This window comes from Lissotriton vulgaris, chromosome 9 (genome assembly GCF_964263255.1).
Source record: "Lissotriton vulgaris chromosome 9, aLisVul1.2, whole genome shotgun sequence".
Taxonomy (NCBI): domain Eukaryota; kingdom Metazoa; phylum Chordata; class Amphibia; order Caudata; family Salamandridae; genus Lissotriton; species Lissotriton vulgaris.
In genome coordinates, this window is record NC_141697.1 from 769,036,540 (window position 1) to 769,055,737 (window position 19,198).

Below are 19,198 nucleotides of genomic sequence, written 5' to 3' on the forward strand. Positions count from 1 at the left end.
TGTGCATTTCAGGTTTAGTGGCACCACATGTTCGGTCACCTCCGTGACTGTGACCAGGCTTTCGTCCGGACCAAGCCGCATCTTCCTCTTACTGCTCTCAATGCGTCCACTGGTGGGGACTCAGCCATTTGTGATTCGTGACTAGGTGCTGGATGTGAGACCTACTGATCCGCAGGGTTTTCCTGGTCCCTCATCCATGGCTCGCTGGATGGCATTGGACAGGGTTTGTGGCACATGGCTGACCGGATGGCGTTGAACAGGGTTTGTGGCAGCACGGCTCGCCGGATGGCGTTGGACAGGGTTTGTGGCAGGATGTGTTGCAAGATGCGCATATGGAACTATGCCTCACGGATTGAAGGGAATCTGGTGCTGTGGCGCTGTCCAGGATTTGGGGTCACTGCCTTTCAGGAGCTAGGACACAGTCTCAAATATGGGACCCACTGGGCATCAGAGGTCGCCAGTAGAATATGTAAATGAAAAGGAGTAATGTGGGCCAACGTCGCCGGAACAGTGGTTGTCTGAAAGGCTGCCCAGGTCGCGGGCCTCGGGCTTGGAGCTTACACTGGCACGTGGTGGGCCCTCCACGTGGCGGCCGGTGTTGGATGCTGATTAGTGTGGCCTGGCTGCCTAGGGTCTGCCCTGACGGGTTTGTGGTCGGGAGGACTCCGCTAACGAGGATGTCGTTGGCGGAGTGGGAGGTGCCGACCTGGCAGAGATGTTGGGCTTTCCGTAAGAGGGCAACCCCAGGGCTACATGCTTTTTACTCACACCCCTGGGCTGGCCTGGCATACGCCAGCCCATACCACTCTGCTCACGCTCATGGGTGGGGCGTAACAGGCAACATTTCCTCAAGGACCCCCACTGGCTGGGGTGACATGGTTGCGTCCACTGTCCACTACACTCCATACACCATGGGGTGTATGTCGCCGTGGATATGGGTGTGTTCTGCATACTGCGGTTTGTTTAGCATTTCGCCGCCACTCTTGGCATTGTGTACTTTCCCAATCATGGTTCTACTGCATCTTTCACATATGCCTGGTTGCCTCCTCTCCCAACATTCGTCTATTGTGTGGCTGAGGTGGCATGCCGTGGATTGGTCATGTTCACGGCTTGTACAAATCCTGGGCACACGTAAAAACTATTATGACAGTTCATACAAAGTTGAAAATTATGCTACAGTCGACACCGGTAGTTTTCTTAAGGGTTGTTTATGTAGAGATGTTCATGAAAAAACAAACGCCAGTCGACACGTGTTTCGTCAACTGGTCAGTGCCTGTGACTCTTCAGGGCTTTAGTCGCGTTGGTACAGAGTCGGAAGACTGGTGATAATTCCGACCCGGGATGCGGTTGCAGAGTCAGCCATGGTATGGCCGACAGGGAAGGGTAAAGTGTTTAACGGGCGGGTGCGTCCGTGAGAATGGGGAACCTGAAAATGCAGGGTCCAGCCGTTGCTCGTCTCGCCGATGGAGTAAATCGGAGCGGTTCACGGCTTGCCCAGGTTACCATGGTGAGTTGTTCTATTGTGTTTGGTGGGTGGGCATGTTGTTGTGCATCTTGATTGTGGACTTGTGATGTGTGCATTGCCAGAGTTGTGGATTGCATGGTTGTGGAGTTGAGGTGAGTGGGGTGTTAATTGGGAAGTTGCCAAGGGGCTGTGCATTTCCCTTGGTGCCATCCTGGGACCGCTGGTTGATGTTGGACTGTTGGATGGTGAAGGGATCATCCACACTGGCTGTGTATTTGGAGGCGGCGTTGGTGAAGGTCCCACGGTGTTCAGATGTTGCCTGCACATTGATGTGTGACGTGTGCTTCCTCTTGCGCTGATTGTCTACTGTTTCACTAGGGGGCAAAGGTGGGACATGTGTTCAGTGGATTGCCCCCTACACGTGCCTGCATCCGGCTATGGCGTATGGTCCTTCCTTGGTCTCCAGCGGTTCCTGCGCATTGAGTTGGCCGTAAGGAGACTGGGGTGCCAGGATGATGGTGAGCTCCAGGACAGGCGTGGGGGTCTTGGATGTGACCGTCTGTGAGACTCCGCAAACTCTGGTGGGTGTTTTTTGGGGTGTGCCAGGGGCCAACAGGTGGTGCACAGCCAGCAGCTAGGTGTGGGGTGGGATGTTGGTTGTCCGCTGAGTTGGTGCCATAGGCCTGTTAGGCGATGATGGCCAGGATGCGTAGGATGGTTTTCCCTTCAGCCTGTAGTTGAACAGTGACATTGTCAGATGTTGGGCCTGTGAGGCAGGTGCGTTTCCTGGGGGGCTGCTGTCTTTGTCTGGGCTGCCTCTGAGGTGGTCCGGGAGAGGGGGGGTGCCGGGTAGGTGTTGTGGCCGTCTTGGGTGTCTGTGCAGCATGATGAGTGGCTCCATGGCATCTGTTGCCCTTCCGATGACGCCCTGGGCAGGGTTCCCTATTGTGGTACGGGCTGCCGTCCAACTTTACACCAGGTCAGAGCAGGTGTAAAATTCCTGCTGCTAACGCACCTTATCGCGTGTTTTGTGTTCTTATCACCGATCTGTCTGGTCGTTGTGAATGTTGAGGTGTGGTGTTGTCGCGGCTTTTGTCACAGGAATGCCTACTCTGCATCTCATTAGCGATAGTTGGGGGGGTCCTCTGTGGCAATGTTTTTTGCGGCTGCTATTGCGGGAAAAGTGGTGCTGTGGGCTGTTAGCACCTGCTTGTGAATGGTGGGGTAAATTTATCACAACATTGGCTGCGATAAAGTGCAGTTAATTTGGCGATAGCTCCTTGTGAATTGCCCCTTAGTGTACCACTATGAGACAGAGAAACTGATGAACTGAAACCCCCACAACTCACTGAGTATTACATACGTACGGTGCATATTAGGTAATGATCGGTCCTATAAGACTCAGAGTGAGTGGAACCCAAACCCTATTTTATCGTGATTTAGACAAACTCAAGAATTCTAGCAATACATTCTCAAGATTTATTACAAATTAAATCCTATCCTAGGGCAAATGATTTGAGTAGTTCTTGTTATAAAAATAAACAAAATAGTGGCAATGATATTGGTCAATAGACAGAGCCACAGAAAATATTGTAAAGTTATAACAGTATTTTAAAATTTCTCTACATTGATAAGCCCAAACGATCCCTTAGATTGTCTAACTAAGCTGTTCTTAAAACACCCGCACACCTTTTCCATACAACAGAAGCAGTGTTTATTAAGAGACCACTGCTGTTCTTGTCTACACTCTTAATTGACTTTGTTGTCCTTGATCTGGCAGACAATCCTGTTGGAGGACTTGATGTGCCTTTTCTGTAGCATTGAACAAAGAAAGGTAATTAAGGTTACTGTTTGAACCTCAGCTTGGAGTCCCTGGATCAAGGTTCCTCTCTATCCAATAATGCTGTGTTTTAGTTTAGAAGTCTTGTCTGAACATAGTTGAATATTTTTTCAAACAAACACTCAATAAAAATCCCTATTAGTCTTTCACATACTTATATTCTGTGAAAACTGTTTTTTGTTTTAAAACAGTGCTAAAAAATTGAGCTATCAAATGCCATGAAACATTGGAAAAGATCTGCTTAACCAGTAGTTTTGTAGAAGTATATATGGATCTGTGGAATTAGTTACACATTTTGCCTTGAGTTCATTTCTGACTGAAAGTGTGCATATCGATGTATGTAAAGGAAGTAAAAAAGAAATACGGTTTGATCAGGGCTGTTACTTTGTTTGATTATACTGTCTTACCCCTTTCTGTTTACCAGTGTTGTTATGATATTGGGGTACTCTATTTAAATTTTTGAATCTTAGTTTATGAAACCATGATTTTTTCTTAGGAATAATAACTAATAAATCATAATGTCATGCCATGCCAAAAACAAAGAATATATTGAAGCAATCTGAATTATCACACTGCAATAAATCAAATACCTCAGTGACTTTGATAATTGTACATTTGCATTTTCAAACATACACCTGAATGAATGAGCATATATAAATCAAAAAGGGTGATATTTAAAAGAAAAAATATGTGAGGATTACATCCCTGGTATGAGCCAAAGTCTGTGGTAAGGAACCTTCAGTATGGTTGTGTACTCCCCCTCAGTGCCCAGTAATTAGCCCTCGAGATTGTATTTGCTGACTGGACCTCGGAGGCATAGCCAGGAACATGGCCAACTAGGGAAACAGCCACTACAATGCGACCGTTTCCACACATAACTTAACCACACATGCATTACAACTCATAGGTGTTTACAACGAATAGCCTTTACCACGCATACCTTTACTACGAGATCCGTAGTAAAGGCATGTGTGTTAGAGGCTAAAAATAAAAAAGGGGGTTAGGGGGGTTTCCCCCCCCCCACAAAAAAACGCACCTGTTGAAGTTTCTATGTGGAGGCAATCTACGTTGTTAGAGGAAACGGAAAGACACTTCCGTTTCCCCTTAATGACGTGCAACGTCAACACGGAAGAACATTGAGAAGAGACGACGTGGAGAGGTAAGGGGAATATTAGATTTTAGAAAAAAAAGCAGGGGTCCGATTTTAGGGTTAAGGGCAGGGGAAGAGTATTTGTAAGAAGGGTTTAGGGGTGGGGGAATAACCTTTACCAAGAGTATGCCCTTACCATGCATGAATTTACAACGGAAATTGTTGTAAAAGTATGCGTGGTAAAGGAATATTTGTGGTAAAGGGTTTGCGTGGGAAAGGCATTTGCATTGTAACGCATGCGTGGGAAAGGCATGTGTTACAACGGAATGCGTTGTAACATCATACAACCGGCCAACTAGCAGCATCTGCCTGAGCTCCGGCAGCCCGAATCTTATCCTGATCAACATCCTGGCTTTCAAACTGCCATTTGCTGCTCATCGGCGTTGCTACCCATTCCCTACAACATGCGGGCACCCCAAATAGTGTCCCAAACAAACTGACTGTCGATGGAGGAGGAGAAATGAGAAGCGCAGCTCCTCATGTTACCAGACGGCAGAATCTAGTGAGGAAGAGCTGCCTCACACTGAGCGCGGGTGTGGGATCCGAGTTCCCTGCCGCCCCGTGACACATTGAGTGCGGGTATACACCGGGAGGCACTCGAAGCGAGAAAACAGTGGCCCGATCTGTTTCGGGCATGATATGGGAGCCCGGGCCCAGCCATTGCGCAGGTGAGAGGGGCTGCGTATGAGTGAGAGCGAGCAGGCTGGGCCGCATTCCCCTGTCGGGGTGGAAACGGAGGCTCAGGTTAACACAAAACAACATAAAAGTGACAAAACAGAGTGAGTGTTACCCTGTGACTGGGTACTGTGATAGTAAAGAGTGCAGCGATAGAAGGTGCTTAAAACTGGCTCATGGATACCCTTCAGACCTTTATTCATGGGTTCCACGGTCAGGATTAAAATGTTGAAGGATGGAAAGTGTTATAGAGAATGTCAAGTTCCCAAAACACCATTCCTTAAACTGCCAATTCACAGGGTAACACTCACTCTGTTAAAACTGTTTTGTCACTTTTATGTTGTTTTGTGTTTCCCCCTCCCTATGCTCCGTCCTGTGCGTGGCTACGCCAGGGCGTTTTGTTAGCAGACCCGATGATGAAGCATGTCACACACATTTTTTTGTGAGTGAGGGCAGTTTTCAAAACACACAAATTGTGCCACTGCATGTCTGTTAATGTATTTGTGTTGTCTATTTCCTCTCTACCCCTCTCTGTGTTAACAAATAAGAGTGCAAATGCTACTTAGCAGTATGCATCTGTTCTTGGCATGTAGGGCTGCTGACATTCATATCTGTGCATAGTCCGCCACCTAGTGTTGGGTCCGGATGATTGCACATTGTTGTCCTGGAAGAGTCTTCGAAGTATCACGAGATAGGTGGCTCCTCCCCTGGACTACAGTGCGCATGGGCATCGCCTCCATCCCCAGATTGTTTTTAGCCATAGGCAGAGATGGAGTGAAGAAGTGAGTGATGACCATGCTATGAGCATATGTTTGTATATGAATACATACTGCAGCTGCTACAGGCGCCGGGGAGGAGGGTGGGCGATATGAATGTCAGCAGCCCTACATGCCAAGAACAGATGCATACTGGTAAGTAGCATTTGCAGTTCGAGGCATGTGGGCTGCTGAATTCATATCTGTGCATAGAATACATAGCAGTCCCTCCATTAGCGGCGGCCGCCCGTGCCAGCTGCAGCAGTCTGAAAAAGCGTTTTTAGAACAGCCTGACCAACAGCTGCCTGTTGTTTTGAATGCACGTCTACACAGTAGTGCTTAGTGAAAGTATGAGTGGTAGACCATGTGGCTGCTCTACAGATGTCTTCTAAGGGAATGTTACCTAAGAACGCCATAGAGGCCCCCAACTTCCTAGTGGAGTGGGCCCTCGGTGGTATAGTGAGAGTGCGATTTGCTTTAGCGTAGCAGATCTGAATGCACTTTACTATCCATCTAGCTATTCCTGCTTTGGAGATTGCATTTCCCTTGTGTTGTGTGGCAAAAGCAACAAAAAGTTGTTTGGTTTTGCGGAAATCTTTTGTCCTGTCCACATAATACATCAAGGCTCTCTTCACATCAAGGGTGTGGAGCATCCGCTCCGCCAGCGTCTCTGGGTTTTGGAAGAACACCGGCAATTCAATAGTTTGGTTTATGTGAAACTGCGAGACCACTTTGGGTAAGAACTTAGGGTTAGTGCGGAGCACCACCCTGTTGGCATGTACCTGGAAGAAGGGTTCTTGGATGGTGAGCGCCTGCAGTTCGCTAACCCTCCGTAGCGATGTGATTGCTACCAAGAACGCCACCTTCCAGGTCAGAAACTGCAGCTCGCAAGAGTGCAGTGGCTCAAAGGGAGGACCCATCAGCCTTGTAAGAACCACATTGAGGTTCCATTCAGGAGCTGGTGGAGTCCTTGGTGGAATGACTCTTTTGAGTCCTTCCAGAAAAGCCTTGATAGCAGGGACCTTAAAGAGTGACAGGTGTTGCCTATTTTGGAGGTATGCTGCCATAGCCGACAGGTGAATGCGGATGGAAGAGTAAGCTAGATTACACCGATACAGGTGAAAGAGGTAACATATGATGTTTTGAATGGAAGCGTCTAGCGGGTCAATGCTGTGCTCCACGCAGTAGACGACAAACCTCTTCCATTTAGCCGCATAACAAGCTCTAGTAGTGGGCTTTCTTGCCTCCCGAATGATGTCCATGCAATCGGGAGGAAGATTGAGGTAGCCAAACTCTAGGACTTCAGGAGCCAGATCGCCAGGTTGAGCTGTTGCGGATCTGGGTGCTGAATGTCGCCATGGCTCTGCGTCAAAAGGCTGGGAGTGAGATGAAGCCTTTGATGCGGTACCACGGAGAGTTCCAGAAACGTGGTGTACCATGGTTGGCGAGCCCACGTTGGAGCAACCAGGATGAGCGTCATCGAGTGTTGCCTGAGCTTGCGTGCCACCAGCGGTATCAGAGGTGCTGGGGGAAAAGCGTACGCAAATCTGCCTGACCAGTTCATCCACATCGCATTGCCCTGTGATTGGGGGTGTGGGAACCTGGCGGCGAAGCTTTGGCATTTTGCGTTCTCCTTTGTGGCGAACAGGTCTATCTCTGGATGACCCCACCTTTGGAAGTACGGTTGGAGTACTGATGGATGTAACTCCCACTCGTGCATCTGATGGCTGTGTCTGCTGAGCAGATCCGCCATCTGGTTGTCCTTGCCTGGGAGATGTTCTGCCATGAGGAAGATGTTCCTCTGAATGGCCCACTTCCACATGCTCTGAGCCAGATGAGACAGCTGTGGAGAGTGTGTTCCCCCCTGCTTCTGGATGTAGTACATGGCCGTCATGTTGTCCGTCCGGATCAACACGACCTTGTTGCACAGATGTACTTTGAACGCCTTTAAGGCCATGAAGATTGCCATCAGTTCCAACACATTGATGTGCATCTTCCTTTGCTGAAGAGTCCATAGTCCCTGCACCGTGTAATGGAGTACATGCGCTCCCCATCCCTGGAGAGAGGCGTCCGTTGTCAGGATGATCTGTGGGACAGGCTCTTGGAATGGTCGGCCCTTGCAAAGGTTCAGTGGATTCCACCAATGCAGAGAGTTGTACGCCCGACCGCTCACCAACACTAGGTCTGTCAGTTGCCCATGAGCCTGACGCATATGTAGTCTCGCGTGCGGGACAATGGAGATGCAGGAGGCCATCATGCCTATCAACTGCATGAACACCTTCGCTGGAAGCGAGGTTTGGGGTCTGAATCGTTGGATCAGCGCCTGGATACTGGCGATTCTCACCGAACTCGGCTGCGCAGTGGCTGCCAGAGTGTCGATTGTCGCGCCCAGATACTGTCGGGCTGGAGATGGGACTTTGGGTAGTTCAGAGAGAATCCCAGATCGTGCAGGAGGTGAATGGTGCGTGACACGTGGTCTACGCACTGCTGTTCCGTCTTTGCCTGAATAAGCCAGTCGTCTAGGTATGGAAAGACATGGACGTGCTGGCGACGGAGATGCGCTGCTACAGTCGCTAGGCATTTGGTGAAGACTCTCGGTGCCGTGGTGACCCCGAACGGCAGGACCCTGAACTGGTAATGCTGGTCTAAGATCTTGAATCTGAGATACTTTCTGTGTGAAGGATGCAGGGGAATATGGAAATAGGCATCCTTCAGATCCAGCGTTGCTAGGAAGTCCCCCCGTTGAAGCAGGGGAAGCACCTGCTGCAATGTGAGCATATGGAAGTGCTCTGAGTTGATGTACCAGTTCAGGGGCCTGAGGTCCAGGATCGGCCTGAGTGATCCGTCCTTTTTGGGGATTAGAAAATACAGGGAGTAAACCCCTGTTCCCCGTTCTTGCAATGGAACGAGCTCTATCGCCCCTTTTTGCAGCATGACCAGTACTTCTTGCTGCAACAAGGTCAAGTGCTCGTCGGACATAGCACGGCTTCTTGGCGGTATGTCCGGTGGAATGGACGTAAGTTCTAGACAGTACCCGTACTGGATAAGAGACCTCACCCACCTGTCCGTGGTGATGGACCTCCACGCCGGCAGGAACTGCTGGAGTCTCCCCCCGACAGGTGTCGTGTGATCGGGGGGAAGTGACAAGGCGTCACTGCTTGTTGGAGGTGGTGGACCTGGAGGCATTGTTTCCACGTCCCCTGCCTTTGATATTATTGCCTCTGTAGCCACCCCTGCCCTTGTTGTTGTTATACGAGGACTGGGTGTTACCCTTGTAGTATTGCGTGGACTGGGATGCCTGACCTCTTGAGGTGCCTCTTGAATTGGAGCGGCGAAAGGAACCACCCCGAAACTGCTGACTTTGTAAAGCCCCCATAGACTTGGCAGTTTCGGTGTCTTTCTTCATCTTTTCTAGGGAGGCATCCACCTCAGGGCCGAACAGATGGTCAGGATTCACTGTTTGACCCAGTATTGTGGTTTGTATGTCGGGTTTGAACCCAGAAATTCGAAGCCAGGCATGGCGTCTAAGTAACACGCTTGTATTGATAGCCCTGGAGGCAGTGTCTGCCACATCTAGGGCACATTTGATGGATGCATTAGTAATAAGTTTACCCTCCTGAATGAGCATCTCCCCCGCCTCCTTGTATTGGTCAGGCAAGTGTTGCAGGATGGCCTCTAATGTGTCATAATGGGCCCTATCATAACGAGCAAGCAGGGCTTGAGTGTTAGAGATCCTCCAGATGTTTGCTGCCTGTGCAGCAATGCGTTTGCCTGATGCCTCAAAGATTTTTGACTCTTTGTCTGGGGGAGGAGCATCACCAGTAGTCTGCGAATTCGCCCTCTTCCGAGCGTTGGACACCACCAGGGAGTCCGCTGGCAAATGTCCCTTAATATACGTGGGATCCGTGGGCGCCGCCTTATACTTTCTGTCGATGCGAGGATTGACCACCCGCGCCCGGGTGGGCTCCTTGAATACCTCCTGTGCATGCTTCAGCACCCCTTTGAGCATTGGTAGCGTCTTGACTTGCTTTTCGGCTACCGAGAAGGTGTCGACTAAGAAGTCCGCATCCACAGGGTCTGAGTGCAGTTCGACGTCATGGTTCGCTGCTGCCCTCTCTATCAATGCATTAAACGCCGCCGAGTCCTCTGTCGGTGACGTCTTCGCGGCGAAAAGTTGAGTGTCCTGGCCTGACTGCGGGTCGTCCATGTCGCCTCCTGCTGTCCAGGGCACCTGCTCCTCTTCCGGATCCGAGTACGCAGGATAGTTGTACTCATCGTCCTCCTCGTCCACACCAGGCACTGGGGAATGGGCCGGCGAGTGTTCCATGGCTTGTGGAGACAGAGGTTCCATCAGAGCCGAAGAGTCCGCAGAGTACTTTTTGTTCTTAAGTGGAATCCTAAAAGGTTCCAATGGCGGCTCCGACGTAATCTTTCGTTTGAGGAGCGACAATTTTCCGGTGTTGGCGTCGATGGTCACCTCCCGACGTTCCTCCACCGCGAGCGGTTGGAGCCGAAGCTTCGACACCACCAAGGCAGCCTTCGGCGTCAATACTTCCTGAGAGTGTCCGCTCTGCTTAGGCGCGAAGGCCTTCGGCGCCGACTTGGGAGGAAGGGTAAAACGGATTGGCGTTTGTTCCTTGGCAGGCTTCGGCGTGGGCCTAGGCACTACAGTGTCCTGGCTGGGAACAACAGTGGACTGTTGGATCCGCTTCAAGGATTCTCCCACCTTCTTTGTAAGGGATGCCGAGGGCTGAACCGTCGCGAGCGACTCTTCGTCTCCGAGAGTCCGGTCGCCGGTAGGCCTCTTCTTCGGTGCCGACGCCCCATGGCCTGGCGCACCATCAGCGTGACGCTTCTTCGAAGCCTGTTTCGGGTCCGCGACCCCTTTCGGTGCCGACGCAGCCGCGTCGGATGCCTTCACCTTCGGCGCCGACCCAGAGGGCTTCGAGTCGGCCATTTTGGCGCGGCTCTTGTGGTCGGCCATTTTGGCGTGGCTCTTCGAGTCGGCCATTTTGGGTTTCTTGGAAGTTGACGCCTCCAGAACCTTCTTCACCAACGCCACTTTCGGTTTCGGTTTCGCATCCGAGGGTGCGGGACCAGTTGGCTTCACTTTCGGTTTCTTGTTAGAAATGTCCGTGACCGGGCCCGGAGGCGGGGACGTAGGACTCATAGTAAGATCTTGGGTAAGGCCCGAAGGCGATCCCTCGACCTGGGCCGTATGACGGGGGCAACCCCGGAGTCTGGTTGGGGAAGCTGAGGCTCTTCTTCTGAGCTATCCTCCATCGTGGCACAAATCAGTTCGTCGTCCCCTACCTCACCGGAGACTTCGTCGCAGGTCTCCTCATCCGCGTCGTAGGTTTCTTCCTCGGACGCGGGTTCAGAGTCCGACTTTTGTACGCCGTCCTCTTCCTCGACCGATTCCTGAAAGATGTCATCAGGTGGGGGCGCCGAAGCCGACAACTGTGCCTGGAGTCGATTAGCCCGGCGAATCTTCAAAGTTTTCTTACTCCTAAACTTTGAACACGCCATGCAGGTGTCTTCACGGTGATCCGGTGACAAGCATGTGTTGCACACGGGGTGCACGTCGAGGTGCGAATATTTTGAGTGACACAGCGGACACTTCTTGAATGGAGTCCGCTCCATAGTAAAAGTGGTAGTGTAGGCCCGTCCGCGTCGAAGCACGTGGAAGGGCAGTAGGAGATTGGAGCTGAGAGTCAGTAAGAAAAACCCGAACGCAACAATACCGACGCCCAGCCTAAAGACCTTTTGGTCTCAAGTAAAATCGAACAACTATCGGTTCCGAGGGAGGGAACCGAAAACACATCCGAACCCTATGGCGGAAAAAAACAATCTGGGGATGGAGGCGATGCCCATGCGCACTGTAGTCCAGGGGAGGAGCCACCTATCTCGTGATACTTCGAAGACTCTTCCAGGACAACAATGTGCAATCATCCGGACCCAACACTAGGTGGCGGACTATGCACAGATATGAATTCAGCAGCCCACATGCCTCGAACATATACACACAATGCATGAGGAAACATAAGCAGTACTGACATGGAATGTTAATGTGTTAGGTAGCAAGATCAAGCGAGGACTGGTAGTAAAATACTCATGCCTGACTTCGTCTTTCGACAGGAAACCCACCTTATGGGGACACACTGTGCATATATAGAGAGGGGGTCAAACATAACGCTCGGTGATGCAGGGTTTTCCTCTGGGGCTCGGGGTGTTGCTATAGTGATCAAGAAACCCCACCTTTCCACACATCTAAAATCTGGACGGATCATGGGGGAACTTTTGTCGCCGTCCAGGGGGCCTGGGGACAGCGAGAGCTAATGCTGATCAGTGTCTATGCCCCGCCACGACTGCAACCTCAAACCTTAGATGCAATAGCAAAGATATTACTAGAATCAGGCCACTCCACACACACATCGGTGGTGATTCTAATGGCATAATCGATCCAAACCTTGACCACACACACTTCGCCACAGGAAATAGAGTTCCCACTCCGCTGGCTTTCTTTATGACCTCACTGGGGTGACTGGCCTTTGGCGGAGACAACACCCACTAGACCATAACCATTGAGTCTTCTCTAGATTTGATTACTTCTTCGCCCCGGCGGGGGACATATGAACGGTGGACAAAGTGGAGCATCTTTCAAGGGAAATCTCTGACCACTCACCACTGTGGTTGACGGTTAGAGGAAGGGATATTAGACAAAGATCAGACTGGAGACTGAATGACTGGGAGCTCTGGGACAAAACAGTAATGGGAATGATAAGGACCGAGATTGAGTTATAGTTCAAAGAGAACTAGGGCTTGGTGGCCTCGGCCACCACCCTCTAGGTGGCTTATAAGACAGTGATTTGAGGTAGAGTACAAGATGTCATGGCACGAAAACGAAGAGAGGAAACGAGTCAAGTAGAAACCCTGGAATGTAAACTCCTGGAACTTGAGAACAGTATTACCCCAGACACCAAAGCCTCTTGGTTATGGAAAATAGCAATTACCTGCAGGGAACTTTGAGCACTGACAGAACGGGAGGTTCAGACCCACATTCAGTCCACATACCTCTGACTCTGAGTCGGGCAACAGGGTGGGGGAAGCTCCTTGCTTGGCTGTGCAGGAGGGAGAGGCGAACTGGGTGGCCCAGGTCCAGGGGATAGAAGAACTACATGTCACTGCACACACTATAGTGGGGCCATTCACATGCTTTTACAGGGACCATATGAAGCAGGGCCACTAGCAGGCGAGTCCCAGATTGCAGAGTACCTTAGTAGCATAGATACCCCCACCCTGACACGGGAAGATAAAGAAGCCCTATCGACAGATATTACCCTGGCAGAAATACTAGATGTCATCAACAGACAAAAACCAGGGAAACCCCATAACCTAATGGGCTTCCAGGGGAACTCTTCAAGAAAAATGCTCAAGTGGCACAGGAGTAGGGATTGCTCTCCTTGGATCTCTGTCAGGCCACGGTGGCGGTTATTCCAAAGCCGGGAAAACCCTCAGAGACTGTTGACCCCACAGCCCAATCTCACTGCTCAACATTCAAATAAAAATTCTGCCCTCTATCTTAGTGGCACGATTTTTAACGGTGATCTCATCCCTTATCAACCGCAACCAATCTGGCTTTATGCCTGGCCGAGCCACACGCTTCAACCTTCGTTGATTGGCCAACTGGCTAGACACTGTCAAAAATAGGTTCACAAGTCAACAAAAAGAGAGGTAGGGAAAGGAGTGAACACTCTTAGTCCCCACTGTAACTAGAAAAACAACAAAAGAGTGTTCCTTGGTTTGGAGACACAAAAGTGAAAGAGCACAAGAGACCAACAAAGCCCATTAGGTTTGTTTAGAAAGCCCTCACTCACCGACCTGGTCGGTGACATGCTTCATCATCGGGCCCCACTGGGTGTGACCGAATGTCACCCCAGTGTGCTACAACGCCAGATTTACTGCGGAGCGGGTAATTTGAAGATGTGAGGGCTATGTGGTGAATTACGTGAACAGAGTGAAGTGGTGAGTTAAAAATGCCTTGTATGTATCAAAAATTGATTTAATGGATGATCATCAAGGGCAAGATTAAAAAATGTGTTGGTAAACAAGGCCAACTAAATTGGATGGTCTGTTTCCAATAACATTAAGTGAAAGTGATTGGTCAACATGTTTCTGCTGATGTTGGTATAATTAACCTGGCATTCATCAGGACCTAGAGTGAATAAACCCCGGCGGTATGGGCACGCTAAGGCCCACCCTTCCAAGGGACGTGAAAGTAAAAAATGTCTGTGGAAGTGCAACATAAAAGGGGGGCTTCACCGAACAAAAAGGCGGGAGGCACACACCCTCCTTGTCTCAAGGTCAGAGACAATAAAAATTGCGTGCACCTGTGAAGGCAAGAGGGTACAGACAGACATAGAAAGACAAACACACAATTCGTTTTTTGTCAATGAGCCAACAGATTTAAAACCGGTGACTTGTGCTCGTGTGGGCTAACAAGAACACACGACTAGTAGCAGAGGTGCGTGGCTGTATCTTACTTATCTTACTTGATAGCATTAACAGTGTCAAGCCAGTCTCAAGTGAAGTACATAACGTTTGAGCACACAAGTACAATGCCCCTCAGTGCGCGTGTGTAATATCATGCGCTATGAGGAAGATACGTGATAAAATGGGGAATGGCAGTACGATAGTGAACCTGAACCGTAAAACAGTATCACTGTTAACAACCAAGCGATCAATGGGCCAAAGGCCCGTGACCACTAACCCCATCCAATCGTGGTGAGATAGACAGGTTCTCACTTTAAAAGGGATGAACTTTCACCCCATAGACCGCGGGAGGGGGGTGACGGCGTATTTGGCACATCCTGCAAAATGGGAAACGAACAAAACAAGGGACGGGCTTACTATCGAAGCTTCAAAGGTACTTAGCTCATATGGTAGAGTGCGGCCGGAACAGTACTCACGCCCACGACGCAAGGCACCCGAATGTCCACCTGATCAACCTCAGAACCGGGTCTCGTCGATCCGGACCTGGGCAGACAAGCCGGTTTATGTAGCGGGGCTCAGTGAGCAGTGCGCGCTCTTCCGGGATGGGCGTGGCCTATGGCGCGCATGCGTGAAAAATGGCCAATGGGAATGCAGGCCCGGGATAAACAAACCCGCAGAGACAATCTCAAAGTGGAGAGCGCAATGCGATGTTTCAACACGGGGAAAAAGTCGTTGTGGGTAGCGCAAAGTGTTGTGACACCACGGACATGGTGTGGCTCAGAGCAGGAGGCTTGAGTATCAATGCCCATGTTGGTGAAGATACCGAAGTATTTACAATATTTGTATTGTGAATATTAGCACTATTAGCACAGACAGTCGGGACCTCACACTGTTGACAAGACGTGGTGTAACGTGCGATGTGTCCGAACAGAGACTGATTACTGGGAGCAATACCTTAGATATCGCGTCAGTGTCAAGGGAGGGTGAAGGAGTGAGTGTGGTGCCCTAACATCAGCAGCGCAAAGTTAGTGGCTGAGTATAGTGCATGGAACAGATCGCACAACAGTTATAACTAGCAGCTGGATATAGCGATAGATCATCTACAGATAGTCTCATCAGAAGTTATTATGGGACAGTTTACTTGAGAACAATTTACTTCAGAACAGAACCCCAAGGAATATCGTCATTTAGGCCATTTAAGTGGGTGCCAAGCCGATACACCCATCGTTGTTCCTTCTCGAAGAGCCTGTCAGAAATGTTGGGGCCCCCGGTGATTTGTTCGATGACAGTCCATCTTACGTCATTAGTGGTGTGGTTGGCTTGTAGGAAATGGTCACTCATCTTGGTGGTGGTTTTTTTGCACCTAATATTACTCCTATGTTCACATACCCTCTGTTTAACTTTCCTGGTAGTCATACCCACGTAACGGAGTAGACAGGGGCATGTGATAAGGTAGACAACATTGGTAGAATTGCAGTTGGTGTGTGATTTTTGCCACCATGTTTTGCCTGGTTCCAAAGACAATGATTTGGTGGCCGTCGTCAGGTGGCACACGGAGCAGTTAGCACATGGATAGTGGCCGGTAACCTTGGGTAGATTCCATGCATCGGTGACGCTGCGTGTTGGTGTTGCAGTTGGTTCTTTTGGTCTAGTATGAACCAGAGAATCTTTTAGGCTTCGTCCTTTCTTGAATGAGAACAGGGGTTTCTGCCAATCCTTCTTGGTGCTAGAGATAATTTTCCAATTTTTATTAATGGATTTTTTCATTAAGTTGGATAAGGTACTGTAGGTAGTGACACATGTGAGAGGAGGTTCCACCGTAGTTCTTATGACAGGTTCCAGTAGGACTTCGCGTGGCTGGTTGCGTGCCCGTTTGAATCCTTTGTTTAGGATATGGTTAGGATAGCCTCTTTGTTGTAATTTCTCAGTTAGATCAGTAGATTGTTGTTTGAAGTCATCTGTGCTGCTACAGTTTCGCCGAATCCGAAGATATTGCCCATAAGGTAGGTTTTCCCTCAAAGGGTGTGGGTGAAAACTGGAAAATTGTAGCAGGTTATTTTTTGCTGTGGCTTTATAGTGAGTTTTGGTGGTTAGAGTCGTCCCACTGTTAGTTATCACTACATCAAGAAACACCACCTCCGTGGTGCTTACTGTGTGAGTGAATCTCAGATATCTGTTGATAGTGTTAATCCATCTGAGGAATTCCATCAAACGTTCCATACTTCCTTGCCATATTAGCAGCACATCATCTATGTAGCGTTTCCAAAAGGAAATGTTTCTGGCAAAGGGGTTGTTTATGGACTGGATGTTCTTGGCCTCAAAATCAGATACGTACAACATGCAGCGTCACCGATGCATGGAATCTACCCAAGGTCGCCGGCCACTATCCATGTGCAAACTGCTCCGTGTGCCACCTGACGATGGCCACCAAATCATTGTCTTTGGAACCAGGCAAAACATGGTGGCAAAAATCACACACCAACTGCAATTCTACCAATGTTGTCTACCTTATCACATGCCCCTGTCTACTCCGTTACGTGGGTATGACTACCAGGAAAGTTAAACAGAGGGTATGTGAACATAGGAGTAATATTAGGTGCAAAAAAAACACCACCAAGATGAGTGACCATTTCCTACAAGCCAACCACACCACTAATGACCTAAGATGGACTGTCATCGAACAAATCACCGGGGGCCCCAACATTTCTGACAGGCTCTTCGAGAAGGAACAACGATGGGTGTATCGGCTTGGCACCCACTTAAATGGCCTAAATGACGATATTCCTTGGGGTTCTGTTCTGAAGTAAATTGTTCTCAAGTAAACTGTCCCATAATAACTTCTGATGAGACTATCTGTAGATGATCTATCGCTATATCCAGCTGCTAGTTATAACTGTTGTGCGATCTGTTCCACGCACTATACTCAGCCACTAACTTTGCGCAGCTGATGTTAGGGCACCACACTAACTCCTTCGCCCTCCCTTGACACTGACACGCAATATCTAAGGTATTGCTCCCAGTAATCAGTCTCTGTTCGGACACATCGCACGTTACACCACGTCTTGTCAACAGTGTGAGGTCCCGACTGTCTGTGCTAATAGTGCCAATATTCACAATACAAATATTGTAAATACTTCGGTATCTTCACCAACATGGGCATTTGATACTCAAGCCTCCTGCTCTGAGCCACACCATGTCCGTGGTGTCACAACACTTTGCGCTACCCACAACGACTTTTTCCCCGTGTTGAAACATCGCATTGCGCTCTCCACTTTGAGATTGTCTCTGCGGGTTTGTTTATCCCGGGCCTGCATTCCCATTGGCCATTTTTCACGCATGCGCGCCATAGGCCACGCCCATCCCGGAAGAGCGCGCGCTGCTCACTGAGCCCCGCTACATAAACCGGCTTGTCTGCCCAGGTCCGGATCGACGAGACCCGGTTCTGAGGTTTGATCAGGTGGACATTCGGGTGCCTGGCGTCGTGGGCGTGAGTACTGTTCCGGCCGCACTCTACCATATGAGCTAAGTACCTTTGAAGCTTCGATAGTAAGCCCGTCCCTTGTTTTGTTCGTTTCCCATTTTGCAGGATGTGCCAAATACGCGGTCACCCCCCTCCCGCGGTCTATGGGGTGAAAGTTCATCCCTTTTAAAGTGAGAACCTGTCTATCTCACCACGCTTGGATGGGGTTAGTGATCACAGGCCTTTGGCCCATTGATCTCTTGGTTGTTAACAGTGAGCGTGTTACTGTTTTACGGTTCAGGTTCACTATCGTACCGCCATTCCCCATTTTCTCACGTATCTTCCTCATAGCGCATGATATTACACACGCGCACTGAGGGGCATTGTACTTATGTGCTCAAACGTTATGTACTTCACGTGAGACTGGCTTGACACTGTTAATGCTATCAAGTAAGATAAGTAAGATACAGCCACGCACCTCTGCTACTAGTCGTGTGTTGTGCACTTGTTAGCCCACACGAGCACAAGTCACCGGTTTTAAATCTGGTGGCTCATTGACAAAAAACTAATTGTGTGTTTGTCTTTCTATGTCTGTCTGTACCCTCTTGCCTTCACAGGTGCACGCAATTTTTATTGTCTCTGACCTTGAGACAAGGAGGGTGTGTGCCTCCCGCCTTTTTGTTCGGTGAAGCCCCCCTTTTATGTTGCACTTCCACAGACATGTTTTACTTTCACGTCCCTTGGTAGGGTGGGCCTTAGCGTGCCCATACCGCCGGGGTTTATTCACTCTAGGTCCTGACGAATGCCAGGTTAATTATACCAACATCGGCAGAAACATGTTGACCAATCACTTTCACTTAATGTTATTGGAAACAGACCATCCAATTTAGTTGGCCTTGTTTACCAACACATTTTTTAATCTTGCCCTTGATGATCATCCATTAAATCAATTTTTGATACATACAAGGCATTTTTAACTCACCACTTCACTCTGTTCACGTAATTCACCACATAGCCCTCACATCTTCACATTACCCGCTCCGCAGTAAATCTGGCGTTGTAGCACACTGGGGTGACATTCGGTCACACCCAGTGGGGCCCGATGATGAAGCATGTCACCGACCAGGTCGGTGAGTGAGGGCTTTCTAAACAAACCTAATGGGCTTTGTTGGTCTCTTGTGCTCTTCTTTCACTTTTGTGTCTCCAAACCAAGGAACACTCTTTTGTTGTTTAAAAATAGGTTCACCTCACAGGTGGACCTCTCCCTAGATGCGAAGAAGGACTGTGACACAGTCCACTGGCCTTTTATGCGGCAAGCCTTTATGAAGTTTGGGTTTGGACGGGAATTCATGATTTGGTT